We start from the raw sequence: 16,706 nt of genomic DNA on the forward strand, positions 1-16,706 counted from the left end.
TTACTTTGAGTATTCTGTGACTCATTTCAGTGCTCTGGTCAGCTACCTTCGTTGCTTGTAGCCCGTGTGAACAGATACAAGTACCACCGCTATAAATTATTTTAGTTTGTTTAACTCACAATGGCTACTATAATGCCCTACATGTACGAGCTCGAGTATACCGAGGAGGAACTACTGGAAAGGGAAGCACGCGAAAACGATGGGGATTCGGACGGCAGTTGGCAGGACGAATCAACAGATGAAGAGCCTGGGCCTAGTCGCATGGACGGCGTCTCCACCTGGTGCACATGCAATCGGTACGAGCTAATGCCGACCGAGGAGGAGAACTGCTGCTGCCGAGAAAACTCGGGATGCCTGGCCTACATTTCGGAAGGCGAGCCATGACCGCAATGCATCACCGAGCTGCCAGACGTCAGGGCAGCCTGCCTCACACGGGCCGTGTTGAGGATAATGATGGTGCTTATGCACGAACTTCTCGCAACTGTTCATCCTCGTAATCCGAGTAACGAGTAAGTATACTCTGCTGGTCATGCCACTCCTATTTCATGTTCTTCTACTATATCCAAAATTACATCTACATATCACTGTAACGCATGTAAGTCGTTCAATAGTGTGCATTGTCTAGATAGCATTTGTCCGTGTAGAATGCCATTAGTTACAAGAATTGTCATTGACAACAAACGTTTATTAAACTTATCTTGGTCATTTAAAAACAGTTTGTTTCATTCATTTTCACAGGTGGTACAGGCTGGTGGCCTACCGTTCCTTTACATGGTGGCTCCACGGGAGGCTTGGACACCGCGTTCGAAGAGTGATACCCGCCTGTGCCGTTCGTGCCATTAGAGAAACGTTCCCGAGTGACAGCGGTCAGTACAGTGGATTTTCTCTCGCTGTGCTGCAACCTGACCTGTACAATGTTTAAAGTCTTGTATTTTTGTGTCATGAAAATAATATACAAAATAAAACACCACATATATTTTAACAACGGTTGTTTCGATTTTTTAAATGAATCAAGTGTTTCTCCATTCAAGGATGGACGTCAGACATCTGTGCTCTGAATGGGTGAAGGTCTGGTCGCTGTGAAGCAGGGTGGTCACTATCTATCTAAGCTAACATAACATATTCTCGATAATGCATGCACTAAATAACACTTGTTCAAAGTCTTTCAGTAAGTTATGTCTCTATAAAAGTCACACATATATCTATACTAACAATTACCATTGGATTATACAGGCCTTAGGTTCTTGACCACTATAATACACCGGTTGAAGTGTGGGTCTGTGCTCACAAGAATCTCTGGTATGTGGCATTTGTTATTGATAAGCAACGATATACTATCATTGACATAAAGGCGATATACTATATATTGATATAAAGGCGGTTTACGCCAGTGGATGAGCGCTGACATGGGGGGCTGTCAGGGGCGCGAAAGGCCAAGGTGCCAAAGTACATGTACACTTCAAAAGGTATCAAACGCCAAGGGGCCATCGGTCACATGGCCTCCTCAGACCCTGCGTCTCCAGCCAGGCCTCCCCTTGAAGCAGGTCGCCCCCCTAAAACCACGACATACATACGTCATTCATTCACAAACACACCCCTGTTTCTAATACTTTATAAACCACTTGATATGTCTCATATGTCTCATGAGAACATCTTTGTGCTTTGCAAGTCAACTCCTGAACGTGTTACCTGGCAACCACTGCGATCGACGCGAATCTGCTCGTCGTCGTGCTATCCGTGAACTTCTGTGACCGCTTAGAGCAAACCCATCAGTGTGCTACCTGTGGCCACCCACCTATTCTCCTGCAACATAATCCTCTGCTTGCTGAATCCAACTGTTTGTTGGTCAAGGTAAGGCCATGTATCCTAGTCATATTTCGCAGATTTTTAAATTTCTATCTATTTGCGAGTTGAGTACACAATAGTGCTATGTTCATTGGTCTCATTGCTATTGACTTGAGTTTCCATTGCTATGCTATCAATAGATCTATTTATTTTCATCTGTGTCTATTGTCATCGAATTGCATCCTTCGGGGGTCCAGTCTATAATGTAAGCATGTTTCCTTCTCGTGCAATACAGAACATCCAAGGGATGAGTCACATGTTCAGATTTTAGTCACATCATTTATACATTTCTGCAACTTATGCAAATACTAAGCCGCACATAATGAACTGGTATAGTTCCTGCGACCAAAACAATTCTTGCATTGATCATTGTATGATTCATTTACTTTTGTATCAAATCTTTATTCTTGAAGATTGTATAATAATGTCGATATTTACTTTTCAGATTCATCAACAATGCCTGCCTTATATATATATATGGGAACAGGGAACTGTGCTGTATTGAGCATTTTTCAAGTATTCTGTCGCCTTACATGGCTATTTTTAATATTGGCATTTCATTATCAATCATTAATTTACCTTTACAACTTCTTGACTATCCCTTGAATCTGAAGCAAGAACATTCTACATCCTTGACGTGGTCGCAGTTATCAACCACTTCTAGCGTGTATCAGGTAATCTTACTAGGCTAATCCGCTACAGACTTGTTTTATGCATGTCAAGTAATAGTTTTATTTTATCGTGTAATTATTTAACCAAATGTTTGGTTAGTGCTTTCCAATTGATATACACCTTAGTTATCGTCCACTGGTGTTTGTTTTCAGTTATAATTAGTGTTATCCATACTAATGCAAGTACTGTCTTTCAGGGAGATGCTGAAGCGTCCTCCACATCTACAACATTTCTAGATGTTCTTCAACAGCAGGAGGTATGGATACTGACAGCTCCATCGAGCGTCATCATCAGAGCTGGAATTCTTGTTGTTTGATTGTTCTACACAATGTTTCATTCATGGTTAGCCGTTGATATGTACCTGTGCTGTCGACCCCAGGTGTGTGTTATGTTTTCACTATTGTAATCCTCACTAATGCAAGTACTATGTTTCAGGCAGTTGATGGAGCGTCAACCCCTGCACTTGATGCAGAGCCTGACATTCAAGTTATTCCAGGGGAAGTGGAAGCGGGACCATGCGTATATGAATAGGCGCAACAGCTTTCGGAAGTGTGCACTACATTTGCAACATCCATAGATATTCTTCAGCAGCACGAGGTATGGATAATGACAGCTCCATCATGCGTGATCATATAACGTGATTCCATTTGCTATACTTTCTTCCCTATTAACGCAAGTGATGTGTTTCAGGGAGACGACGAAGCTTCCACTACAATCACACCATCCAATTTAGATGATGCAGATGTAAATAAATCGGAGAAATAAGTCGATGAAATGTGATCATATTTAGATTTTCCTTGATTCTTTTGGACAATGCATCATTTGCGGTTATCTCTTTATATGTACCTGTGCGTTCGACCCCAAGTGTGTGTTATGTTTCCAATATTGAAAACCATACTAATCCAAGTACTGTGTTTCAGGGAGACGACGGAGCTTCAACCACAATCACAACATCTCATTTAGATGATGCAGATGTAAAGGAATCGGAGAAATAAGTTGATGAAATGTGATCATATTTAGATTTTCCTTGATTCTTTTGGACAATGCATCATTTGTGGTTATCTCTTTATATGTACCTGTGCCGTCGACCCCAAGTGTGTGTTGTGTTTCCAATATTGAAAAGCATACTAATGCAAGTACTGTGTTTCAGGGAGATGCGGATGCCTCCTCTCCAATACAACCATTCATGGCAGTCCAAATCAGAGCCAGAGGTATGGATACTGACAGCTCCATGGAAATAGATCATCACTGGTCGAATACTTGTCGTTTGATTGTTGCACACAATGTTTAAATCGTGTTTGGCTATTGAGATGTACCCGTGTGTTCGTCCTCACGTGTGTTTTATGCTAACACTATTTTGATACATAGTAATGAAAGTACTATGTTTCAGGGAGACGATGGAGCCTCATTCCGTGCTGTCTATGCGGATACAAAAAATATAGTCGTTGCAGCGCAAGAGGAAGGGAGGACATGCGGAAACGAATCGGAGCTACAGTGTGCAGATGTTGAAGGTCGAGTCAAAAGAGTTGCAAAGAAAAAAAAAAGAAAAAAAGGTTAGTTACAAACAGTTCATAACTTTAAAAAAATGTTTGTGCTGGGGACTATTTTATGTTTTTTTCCAGTCAATTGTACTACACTTTATCTTGTGTTTAAACTGAACATCCCTTTTCCAATCTCTCCTCCAGTTACCCGTGGGTGTCAGAACTATACATACACAGACAGTGAAGCGAATGAGAGATGTGGCTTGCCAGACCGTGTACACTATGGAGGAACTATTAATTGAGGCGAGGCGTGTTCAGGCTCGAGATGCTCATGTCCAATGGCCAGAACATGAATTAACTGTGTTTGGAGACTACAGCAAAGTTGCATTGGACCATAGCTACAGTGCGACCGCACCACCACAAGAAGATGTTATTGAATGTATTGAAGATAGCTCTGAAGTAGTTGCAGATCAATTCACACAATCTACACCCGCCAAAAATTTGCCACCAAAAAACCTGTCGACATTGTTGTATTCTCCCATCAATGTTGAAGTAATAGATGTCGAAATGACAGAGAATGAACCAGCCGCAGCATCCAGAGACGCATCAGAACTTGATATCAGCGATATTACTTTCCAATGTGTTGAAATCTCCACAACGTCACAGGCCGAAACAACGTTGACGCAGGATGACAGTCTAATGAAAGAGAGCAAATACATTGTATTCGACAGTTGTTTGATGGAAATTATAAGTATGCTGAAATGTGTGCATTCCATTAGAGGGAAAGTATGTGGGAAGCCATTGATTAATGTGACTCGTCAAATTAAAGGCAGTAACGTCAAAATAAATGCCGCCTGTAGATTAAATCATAGGTTCTCATGGTCTGCACAACCGATGCTGGGGAAACTGCCAGCAGGCAATCTACTGTGTGCAGCTGCATCACTTTTTAGTGGCTCCAGTTTTAGAAAGTTAGAGGCTTTCTTTCAGTTTGTGGGACTCCATTTCATTTCTAAAGCGCTGTACTACATATACCAACGTGAATATCTGTTTCCGGCCATTAGTGATGCTTGGAAAATTGAACAATTGTCTCTAGCAAGTACATTCGAAGGCAAACGATTCAGGCTAGCCGACGATGGACAGTGCGACAGCCCTGGATTTTCTGCCAAGTACTGCACCTACCACTTTCAGGACATGGATAGTAAGAAAATTGTGAGTTCGGTGGTCGTGCAGGTAACACAATGTACATCGTCAGTGACCTTGGAGAAACTAGGATTTATAAAATCAGTGGAATATCTACAATCAAGGGGAATGCACATCAACCTCATAGCCACGGATAGACACGTTTCAATTGCCAAGACAATGAGAGAGCAGTTCCCACATATTAAACATCAATTTGACGTATGGCATCTTGCTAAATCAATCAATAAGAAAATCTCGGCTGCAGGGAAAAAAAAAGGTTTTGAAAGTATTTTGCAGTGGTCCCATTCTATCACCAACCATCTTTGGTGGAGCTCAAAAACTTGTGAAGGGTCAGTGGAAATACTAATTGAAAAATGGCGGTCACTGATGCACCACTGTACCAACGTTCACCGCTGGACAGCAAATCAACATTTCCACCAATGTGAACATGGCCCTTTGTCCCCAGAGGAGGCATGGAAGAAGAAGTGGTTGATTCCATCTTCACCGACACACAAAGCCATTGAGAAGATTGTTTTCGACAAAACTCTATCAAGAGATTTGAGAGGACTGACATAATTCTGTCACACAGGAGATTTGGAGGTGTTCCACAATATGTGCCTAAAGTACAGGCCACAGCGCTTGCATTTTAGCTTTCGGGGCATGAAACATCGCACTCTACTAGCGGTCTTGGCCCATAACAGCAATGTTCGGACGTGAACAATCTAGGACTAGGGGTAAAGTAAGGATGCCTCGCTACACTAAGGTGTTTTCAAAACGAAGTAAGCAATGGGTGATCAAACCAGTCTATGATGAAATGCAGTTCGACTTTGTGAAAGGCCTTATTGTTGCTGTGTTAGAGAAGCACAGATATGGAATTTTGGACGTTTCTGTGCAGAGCAGTGATCCATTGCCACCGAACATTGCGACTGTCCCATGCCCACCCGAAGCACAGCTGATTGTGAAGTACAAATCCCGGTTTAAATAATTGCAATACGATTGTCTTTTTGTAAATAAATGTTATTGTACAGTGTACCTGTAACCCTAACCCCTACCTTCACCATCGTGGGTGGCGAACAAGCTGGGTGTCATCTTTGAATTCTCTCTATTCACCTCATATATGTGTGTGTATGTATATATTTTTCTCATGTCTCATCTCATGTAAATGTAAATGCTGCGCACTGTTAACGGAGGGGAGGCTTGCGTATTGCAGATAATAAAACAAACTTTTAACTCAACTCCTGTGGTACTTTATACTTTCCCTGACCTTCCGCCAAAAATTAAATGTCTCAATTTGGGCTGCAAAGCTCGCAGACAACGGGGACAAAATTGGGGCACTTAGAACGCGCCAGCCAAGCGGCCCGTGGCATTTGGGAGAGAAGCCAGTTCGCATTTGCACATTGAGGCACACTACATAGACGGATTCTAAACTTCAAGTTCTCACAGATGCCTATACTACGTGATGTTGCAAATAAAGAATGCGAAGGACAGCGGCTTTGATTTTCAGCTCGCGCCCAGATGAGGCCCACAAGTCGCACTGGAAGTATAAGGGTCTATTGTTTTTTTACCTTGAGACAGGGACCATGCCGAAAGAACTACATTTGAAGGGGGTGCGCAATAATGTAAGAGACGATAAGGCAGAAAATTCAGAAACTAGACCGAGTTTCATTTTAGTTCAGAATACGAAAAATCGTTGTCAAGAGCACGGTCCGTTTTACAGAGTGCATTACGAAGAGACACAATGGAAATTTCAAATATAATGTAAGTAAATGTTTACACGCTTTTATACCGGAAGTAAGATTTAATGAATGGATGCATGAATAAATGAATGAATGAAGAGCTAGGAAAAGCAAGGAAAACGTGTTCGTAGTGGGCACATGGGCATGCAGCTCCACTGGTCTCACCGATCTCGGTCCTTGGCCCAGCCACTTTTCCCTGCACTGCCTACCTGCACTATGGGACTGTCTCTGTATCCTTCAGCCCCTTCTCCCGGCATTTACTTTGCACTTGCCACCAGCTGGCCCTATTATTTAATTTGTATTCAACTAACCATGTACAGCACTTTCCCACCCCCTCCCCATTCCCCATGCGCGATCAGAAAGACACCCGGCCTAGTAGGATCGTTGTCTGTCTGCCCTTGTTCCCCGCCTGCCTCGTCGCGCCTATAAACACTTGAGTATAGGCGCGTTACAAATGCCATATCATATATCATATCATTCCTCACGCATGTAGACTAACTGTTGTTTATCATTGTGTGTTGGCCTCGATTTATTTCGCTACTTTTCGCATTGATTTTAGAGCCGAACATACTCCATTGAACTATCCTTGCAAGCAAATAGTTTCTGATCGGCTGTAATAAATAAAATAAGTAATATTAATGAAGATCGGCTGGCGAGACTAATTATAATTTTTTTGTTTTCATAACAGGTATTTGCTCCCCTTCTGCTACTGCCATCGGTTTGAGACACCAGCAGATGGCTTTTACAGTAGACACCTGCAGCTTCGTGTGAACAACTGGAGCACACTGACAATTTTATGGGACGATCGCCAAGGGCCCACATGCCCTTACGCTGTACTAATGGCTAGAAGCAACATATCAACCTTTACGATGGACTAGTGCCTAGTTGATGGAACAGCCTTGCGGTTCACCGTGCTTCCAAAGTGCTTCTTTTAACGAAAAGCAACACCCTGTGTACCATGGCGGATACAGATAAAAGAAAATAAATGGCTTTCGGAGTTCATATGGCAATTGCTGAATATTCGCTAAACATTTAATGTAAAATAAATGTACTTTACCAAATGTACCGTGTTGCTGTTTGATTTTAAAGTACAGTTTCATAGTCCGAATTGTGGCGCGCTGTGTTGTGAGATGGTCTGTGTTGGTTTTCGGGTTCTGTGTGGAGTCGCGTAGAAGACGACTGGGCGCGTTTGGCTACGCAGCACAGTAACGTCACAGAGAGAGGCGGGGAATATGAATGTTTGGATAATGTCAGGCTCAGGGGCGGGGGAATTGATTTAGTGCCGCAAAAGCAGGTCAGCCAGGGCGATGCGGCAAGTGATAGGATTATTAGAAAATGGCGGCGGCCTGGTGCTTGTTTTCGCGTGCGTTTAATGGACGAAAACTCGGGTAAGGTCCATAGGAAAGTTTTCTAAAATCGAGCCACTTAGGCTTAAAAAAACATGGCCGACCCGTAGGGACAATAAAAAATTTTACTAGACCATGCCTTTAAGTGTGCACCCTTTCACCATACACTCACACACGCACACGTCATGGGGTTGAGGGGAGCCCTATTACTTCAAAAAGAAATTGGGGCTCATTACGGGTCCGGCGGTAACCGTGCCACCAGGCACCGGTAATTTTGGTAATCCCCATTCCCGTGGAGTCCCATAGGACTCCATGGGATTGGGGACACGGAAGCACCGGCACTGTTGCTAACGGTGCCGGTGCTTCTGTGAAGGGTCTGCCTACCATGGCAGCTGTGGCCGGCAGGGTCAGTCCTGTCGGGCACAGCGGCCCCAACAGGTAGACCTGTAATATGCAGGTCCGGAAACAATGGTGCCGGTAAGCTGACCAGAACCGTTGCTTCCGGGCCGGTATGGTCACAATGAGCCCCATTGTTTCTTTTTGAAGTCACTCTAACTTCATTAAGAAATTATTCTGTTAAGGAGCTAACCATAACGGAAATAATTTCTTTATGAAGGCAGAATGAGTTCAAAAATAAACAATTTATTTTTGAAGTCATAGGGCTCCCCACCACCCCATGACATGCAGCCCTCCAGCCTAGGGTCTTCCATGTCATGGGTTGGGGGAAGCCCTCAACCTTAAAAAAGAAAGTTTCTTTTTGTAGTCACTCTGCCTTCATAAAGAAATTATTTCTGTTGCAGACATTATTTCATTATTAACTCAGAGTGAATTTAAAACAAAACTTGTTTTCTTTTGTTGAGAAAAAAAATATTTAATTTTTTTTTTTTTCAAGTGTGACCCCCTCCCACGGACATGTGCTGAAAGGGCCCCTGCACAGCGGGGGCTGTGGGGCCCCCTGTCACGCCAGTGTGTATGTGGTGTTAGGGGGGGTCAGGAAAAAAAATGACGAATTTTCGGCAGTCTAAATTGTGGAGGCGATATTTTGGTATATTTCCCTTCTAAACCAACCTGTCATGGCCCTCGATGCACACGAGTCCGAGCAGAGGTTGGCAGGTTTGGTCAGGCCTGAAGACCCCAGTCAGGGGTGTTACAGGTACGGTTTTGTGTGTCTGTGTGTCGGTTGTGGGGGAACGGTTGTAGCAGGGAAGGGAGGCACCGGGGGAGATGGGTGTCAGTGTTTTGTGTCTGTGGGAGGCCACGAGGAGTTTTTGTGGTGGAGATAGTTATGACTGGAGGTTTGAAGGGGGCTGTATTTGTCAGGAAAAGGAGAGGACCAGTGAGGGATGGGAGTTTGGGGAGTGAAACTCCCCGATTTAATTTAAAGGAAATCCCTCCCAGTGTCGGAGAGTGGGACAGGGGATCAGCTGTAAAGGGAGTTTCAGGGGTAAACCTCCCCCGCCCAGAATTGTGATAATTTTCAAATAATTAAGGCTGTACCAAATCTGCCGAATACAATCAGTCTTTTTTGCATGTGGCTTTCAATATTCAGAATTATCACATGGAACCACCCAAATACCTAACAAACACCATCCTATGCCATGAAGGGCTGTGCGCCGAAATGCAAAAGTCTCCGCTGGCTACTCAGTGTAGCACCTGAGCAAGTTAGAATGAACTTTAAGATGGCACTCAGCCTGCCAACCTACATAGGAAGGATATTGAAAGGGGAGAGTGGGGGCTTCAAATCTCAAGTAGCTGTTTCTCTGTACCAAAGGTTGTTACCTCGCCTTCCAAGCTAAGTTATGGTAATGAATGGACTCTCCAGACTGCCCTATTCCACCATCTACCAATCCCCAGGTCTTTGTGGCACACAGATTAAAATGTATCTATTAGAGAGAGAAAGAGAGAGTGGTGGGAGACAGAGAGAAAGAGAAAGAGAGACAGAGGGAAGGAGCACGAGAGACAGAGTGAGAGAGAGAAAGATAGAGACAGACAGAGAGAGAGAAATAGAGTAAGACAGACAGAAAGAGAGAGGAGGAGAGACCGAGAGAGAAAGATAGACAGAGAGAGAGAGAGGGGGAGGGAAGGAGGGAGAGAAAGAGACAGAGTGAGAGAGAGAAAAAAAGAGAGTGAGAGAGGAGAGAGAGAGAAATAGAGTAAGCCAGAGAAAGAGAGAGGGGGGGAGAGACACAGAGAGAGAACCACAGAAAGAGAGAGAGAGAGAGAGAGAGAGAGGGAGAGGGATAGGGACAGAGAGAGACAGGGTTGAGAGAGAAAGGCAGAGAGAGAGAGAAAGAAAGTAAGACAGAGAGAAAGAGAGCCTGAGAATGGCAATGTGAAAAAGTGAAATGGCACTTGTCTACAAAAGGCACAGACGGACGCCAGGTTATAAGCCTTTTCCATGTATTTCTATGTCCTCTGATTGTCTGTGTTGATATTCAAGCTTTTTCAAGCCTTCCTATACCATGTTTTGATCTGCTGTATGGGTGTTTATGTATGTCTGCCCTTCGAGGTCTCTAACATTCTATGTTCCAACACAACATATGTGTCCCAACTAAGTCACCCATTCATGGCAATTTCACACCCCTCACAACAGACATTAAACACAACACCCCGACAACCAAATGTACATAGCACACAAAAAGACCATATATCCTGGCACCACGGGCACACAAGGCTCCCCTGTGGACACAAATGCCTCTCTGCTCTTGACGCAGAGCAGCTGGATGCAGACCCACCCGCAGAACATGGGGTACTTCTGGTCTGCACACACCAACACAACAGCAGAGCTGTTTTGCATTTTCTGCTCTCTCCCCACCATCCTCAAGCCTAAGTCTTTGAGATCCGCCAGAAGGCCTGCATGGAGACCATGCAAATTGCAGAGGAGCGTGGTTTAAAACCCAACACCATCATAGAAGATACATGGCTGTGCTTAAATGTAGCCTCTGGAGATTGTAATGTGTTTTTACTTAGATTTGATGCCATCCCTGGTCACTGCCCCCATATGCTGTGCAGAAAAGCAAGCTTTGCAGACCCCTCTGTCTGCAGCTACCAGTGCATCTGAAACGCATTGTAACCATTAAGCATTATTTCATGGAAATCAGATATGTTGAGAAAGTGATTTTATAAATAAAGAACAAGCTGGGAGACAAGACTGCCTCGAGCTGCCAATGCCCATCTGGGGAAATGGACTGCCCTGAACTTTTCCTATTAAAAGTTAATTAAAGAACAAAGTAGGGCTTGCCAAGAAAATGCTCAACTCACATCTCTCACCCTCCGATAATTACAGAACCTTTCGGAATTGACTTGCCAGCCTCCCAAGCAAGGCATTCTTCTTGCATCCAAGGACGCTTGTCAGCCTTTAATTGTTTTATATTCTCGGTGTCTAGCTGTATTTTCCTGTCACTCATTTGTGGTTTGCAATCGTATCGGAGCTGAGGGGTGAAGATGGTGCAATTGAGGTGTGATAAAGAAAGGCCCCCAGTGCTGGGAGTCAATATACATCCGCAGCAATGGCATCCCAGTTGCTCTCCCTCTCCCTAGGATCATGCAGGGTGCCTCATTGAGCGCCCCTGGGTGGCAGCGTTGCGCGGTATTAATCATTCGCAGCACAAGCAAATGGGAATACCAATGGGAGTGTCACGACTTTTAGTTTTCAGTCCCTTCTATGTATGGCTCTTATATGCAGCAGCAGCACACTTTCTTTTCAGGGCTCTGTTTACTTTTGAGGCTGATGCCCCGCCTCCCATCCCATTGGCTCCCCAGCCATGATCCGTTCCTCTACACCCAGCGTCCAGTGCTGGGCGCCTGACAACCCCCCCCCCGCTCCCTTTACCTGGGGCGAGGTTGCCGTGACAACCTTCCCGCAACGTGCAAGCCGGCTTTAACAAGCCTCAGCTGCTCTTCCCGCGAAGGTTTCACAGCGATGCTATCCGCAGCATGACGCAGCTTTTTCTTCCCGCTGTCTGCTTCCACTTCGGGAATTTTGCCCGATGAGCCTCTGCCTCTGATTGTGTGTACAGGTAACCGTCAGACCATACACTGGCCAGTTGGGCCCCTGCTACCGTGGCATGTCCAGTTGCCACCCATATTAGAAACCTTTACATCATGACATATGTGCATATGTCGTTCTTCCTTGCAGTTTTCTAGCCATTCATTTGCTTGCGCCTTGTCCTCCAGTTTTTTGTGTATTTCTCGCCGTCAGATTTGGTCCGCTTTGTCCACCACATACATTGACTGCCGAGTATCCATTCCTGTCCCCGCAGTCCCTAGGAGTTTGACCAGCAGGTAACCCCTTTTATTTTTTTGCACATTGGATTACCCTTACTCGCCTATGGTGTGCTTCTCATGCGCCATTTCTTACCTGCACGAGCACCCGCTCCCCTCGGTTTGTGGTGCCGGCGACTTTCGCCGTTCTCGCCTTTGGCTCTGTGGTGTTTGACTCTACCCAGATATTGTGTCTGCCACCTCCCAGCTTAGCTTTACTCCCCTTTTACTACACCGGAATTCAACTTTTTCCTCTGTCCTTGTTCGCATCCCTTTGTGTTTACCTTCTGCAGGCATATCTTGACCTTTGTGTAGTCACTCACATACTACCTGTCGAATTTTGCTTGGAGTAACCTCCATTTGTCAACCCCAAGAATCTTTCCCACATACCTGAGGCCTCTCCTCGCTTCTTTTTGCTTTTGTCTCTACAGCTGTTGTTCTTCTGCACAGCAAGCTAGAGCATTGGCCCAGGTTCTTACAGTGCAAGAATTCTAATACACTGGGATAGCAGCCCGACGGATTCCCCCCTGTTCTTAATGTGACTTCAGGGTAAGTGATCCGTGCATCCGGGACAGCAGTCCACAAACTCAGATATTCCTTAGAAGTTGTCTAACAGAGTACTGTGTGTATAAAACATGTCCCATTTCTTTCTGCCCCCCTTAGGGTGAAACTACCATACCACATAATTCCTGCCCTGAGGAAGGCCCTTACTGTTGATGCCCGCTTGACACGCCGAAACGTGTTATCCATGTGTTTTGTTCCCTTCTCGATTGGAAGTATTCCGGGAACAAGTCTATGATCTTTCCTATACGTTGGCAGATAACCACACTAACTTAGTTGATTGAACAATCTCTCTTTTTACCTACCTGGGTACTTTTTAATACACCCTGGTTGTATTTATGGTGTAGGAATAACTTTGCATCCTGCAAGGATAGTTTCAGCATTCCAAGACATTTAAAACCATCCAAAATGCTCTTTGATGAATACATCGTTCTTTTGTAAATGTATGTATATATGATGAATGTTATGTTTTATGTCTTCTTTTGCTTTCAATTCCTTCATTTTACTTTTGTTAAAAATGTGAACAACAAAAATGTGTTCTGAATAATAAATCTATTGTCTGTACTCTTTATACTTTTCCTTGGTTTGCCCTTCGTGACTTTCTTGGAAAGCACATGTCTTGCATCAGCATGGAGATTTAACCTTAATAACTGACAGAAATGAGGACTGTCCATAGCTTGGGTACCTCTTTTGGTTCTGTTTAATAAGTATTACCCGCCCCCACTCAAGCTCGCACATAGGGGCACCCCTATTGTTTGTTACATACGTTTTTTAGTTTTGGCTATAGCTGACGCTTTAGTGTACCCTCGTAAGAAAAGACATTGGTGCAGCGTGTGTAGACCGAGGGAGTGAAATTGTCTAGCAGTCAGGAAATATCTGTCTGTGTACCTTGGACTGCACAGTTTGGACTCATAGGTAGCGATTTAGGACCACTCAAAGTGTTGGCTCACTGCTGGCACTCTAGGGTCCCCAAGCGAGGCCACAAAGGGTTGGATCATGGTTGGTGTTTAGAGCACCCTTAGTTTTGTCCTATAGGTAAAAGCAATAAAGGTTTGGGTCATGAATGGCCCTTTCAGATTTGCTCCAGGGGGCGAGCTAGCCAGAGATGTCTTAAGGGCAAAGCAAAAGGGAACAGGCTTCAGGACCCCACCTTAGGAGGGGACTCCACCCGGCTTCCTGGTGCAAAGAAGTCAGTGTATATTTACAAAAAACAAATAACACAAATTACATTTCACAGCCTGCTGCTGAGGATCTCTCAGTTTGTTGCCTTTCGGTTCTTGACAACTAAGGACGGATTTAACATATTATTCCCAGAATGTGTTCTGTGTTCACGGTCCTACATAGAGTTTGCGGTTCACTAGATAACAACTTGCGTTGCGTTTTTGCCTTTCTTTGGGGAAATATATTAAAATCCATTTTGATCATCTTTATTTCCATAAGGGTTCAGCAGAAAGCTCAGTGTGTTCAGCACTTGTCGCAGAGATCAGAGTTCATAAAGCCAGATCACAGTCCCAAATCACTTCAAGGCATTGGGCCTCATTACGAGTATGGAGGTAGCCATGCCGCTTTTAGCGGGTCCGGGTTCCATAAATAGGGAATTACCGGTCCATGCCGACTTTGGCGGGCCCGATAATTCCCATTCTCGGGACCCGGACCCGGTACATCTCCATTCCCATTGGAACCCCCATAGGGCTCAATGGGAATGGGGAGGATGCTAACAATGGGCCCGTTAATGATGGGCCCGTTGTTAGCATCCTGGTCTGCTAGCGGGTCCCGCTAAGGACGCCTGGTCTGACCAGACGTCTTTAGCGGGACCCGCGAGCAGACCTCGTAATGAGGCGGTAGAGGGATAACGGCGCCGGCAGCTCTACCGGCGCTGTTAACCCTCTACCGCCTGGGTCGTAATGAGGCCCACTGTCCTCCTTTCCTCTGGCAGAGATTATGAATGTTAGCATGCACTCTTTTGCGATAGTAACGCCTATTGTGCTATGAAACAGTACACCTGCATTAGAAAATTCTAGTTATAAAAAGAACACAGCATCAATATGGCGCAGGTCTAGAGCTCTGGAGCAAAAGCTGCTAAAATCTTCCATTGTGAAGGAAACATGTGCTCCAGTGGCATTACGAGCATTTCTTCATAGACTGCCACTTTTCTAATTTAAGTAAGTTTTCTGAAACTTTCATTAAACTAGAAAAGTGGTGCGGCAGTCTAAGAAATGCTAGATTTGTAAAGGGAAAAAGTGTGCAGTGGAGTTTAAAGGCACCTGAGAGGTGTCGAATTTCTACTCCTTTTCTTGACGTGCTAAACCAGTGCTGTTTGGAGGAGACTCCCCTCCATGTGGCTGTCCTGCATTCCTCATGGTTGGGCTGTTGTCGAGCAGTAAATCAGGCTAATTCAAATCCAGGTTGTCATGTCCCTGCATCACATTCTTTCACTACCCAAATATGGTGCATTTAAGAAATGTGTTGTTCCGGCTTGGAACAACACATTTCTATTTTTGCACGGACCTCTGAATCAGGCCCGAGGCTTTGAATTAACGCCAAAGGCCCTCATTACGACCCTGGCGGAAAGTGACTGACCGGACCGCCACAGCGTAAATAGCGTTTCCGCCATTGCACGATGGAGCAAAGTGCGGCCCATTCCGACCCATCGGGCACGAGCACCACGGCATTGCGGAAGTGCAAAGTCTGCGATGGCGGAAATGACCCCAAAACGGCCCACACCGCCGCCGTACGGTGCCCTAGGTGCAATACCGCCAACTATCTTAGAGGACACCGCAGTGAGCGCCAACCGGAAAGTACGGTGACCGTAAATATACGGAAACGGAAGTAAAAACATGGGCCCGGAACGGGAAACATCCCGCCGTACACCTATAAAACCACAAAATCCACACAACCACTAAAAACACTACCCTGAAACACACCCCAACCCGTCATCCACCCTAGCGAAACCAAGAAAAATGGGAAAAGTAGCGAAGAAAGCGTGCGACCGCAAGCGGCAGGTCCACTTCTCCCGTGAGGAACTCACCGTGCTAACAGAGACCCTCCAGGAGAATGCTGCCGTCGTCTTCTCCACGCAAATGACCAGGACGGCACTTGCGAACAAGAAGGCCATATGGGCTCTGGTGGCACAGCGGGTAAGTGCGGTGGGGACCGCACCCCGCAACCCACAGCAATGCAGAAAGCGATGGGACGACCTGCGGATACGCGTCCGTAGCATACTTTCTGCCAACCGCAACATTGCCACAGCCACCGGGGGAGGATCGGAATCACCCATCAAGTTGACCCCCTGGGAAGAAATCTGTGCCTCCACCATTGGAATGGAGAGCATAGAGGGAGTCGGAGGGATGGAGAAAGGAGTGCAGACATCCGAAGAATCTGGTAGGTGGCCCAAATGAAACAAAGCAAAATCCACAATGTCCAATCATGTGAAGTACCATGTGTCCACATAGTGCAACAGAAACACATGTCCAGGAGAACGTCCACACACATTGGCCTGATAGCGCACTTTAAAACTCACAATAAATACATAAATAATTAAAAACCCCTAAAACACCCACTACACGTGCAGCAGGCACACCCTAACTGCAGGCTGCCAAACAACTGCACCCTCACTCCACACA

The 16,706-nt window shown here is 45.2% G+C and overlaps 1 long non-coding RNA gene across 1 annotated transcript; it reads left to right on the plus strand.

Annotated features, from left to right (window-relative positions):
- Window positions 1–12,158: 12,158 nt before the first annotated feature.
- On the plus strand, window positions 12,159–13,550 carry LOC138473550 (uncharacterized). The gene is made up of 3 exons (XR_011268776.1): window positions 12,159–12,278; window positions 12,954–13,071; window positions 13,186–13,550. It is a non-coding gene; the product is annotated as an uncharacterized lncRNA (long non-coding RNA).
- Window positions 13,551–16,706: the final 3,156 nt, after the last annotated feature.

Source organism: Ambystoma mexicanum, chromosome 8 (assembly GCF_040938575.1).
Source record: "Ambystoma mexicanum isolate Mex_15411 chromosome 8, UKY_AmexF1_1, whole genome shotgun sequence".
Classification (NCBI taxonomy): Eukaryota; Metazoa; Chordata; class Amphibia; order Caudata; family Ambystomatidae; genus Ambystoma; species Ambystoma mexicanum.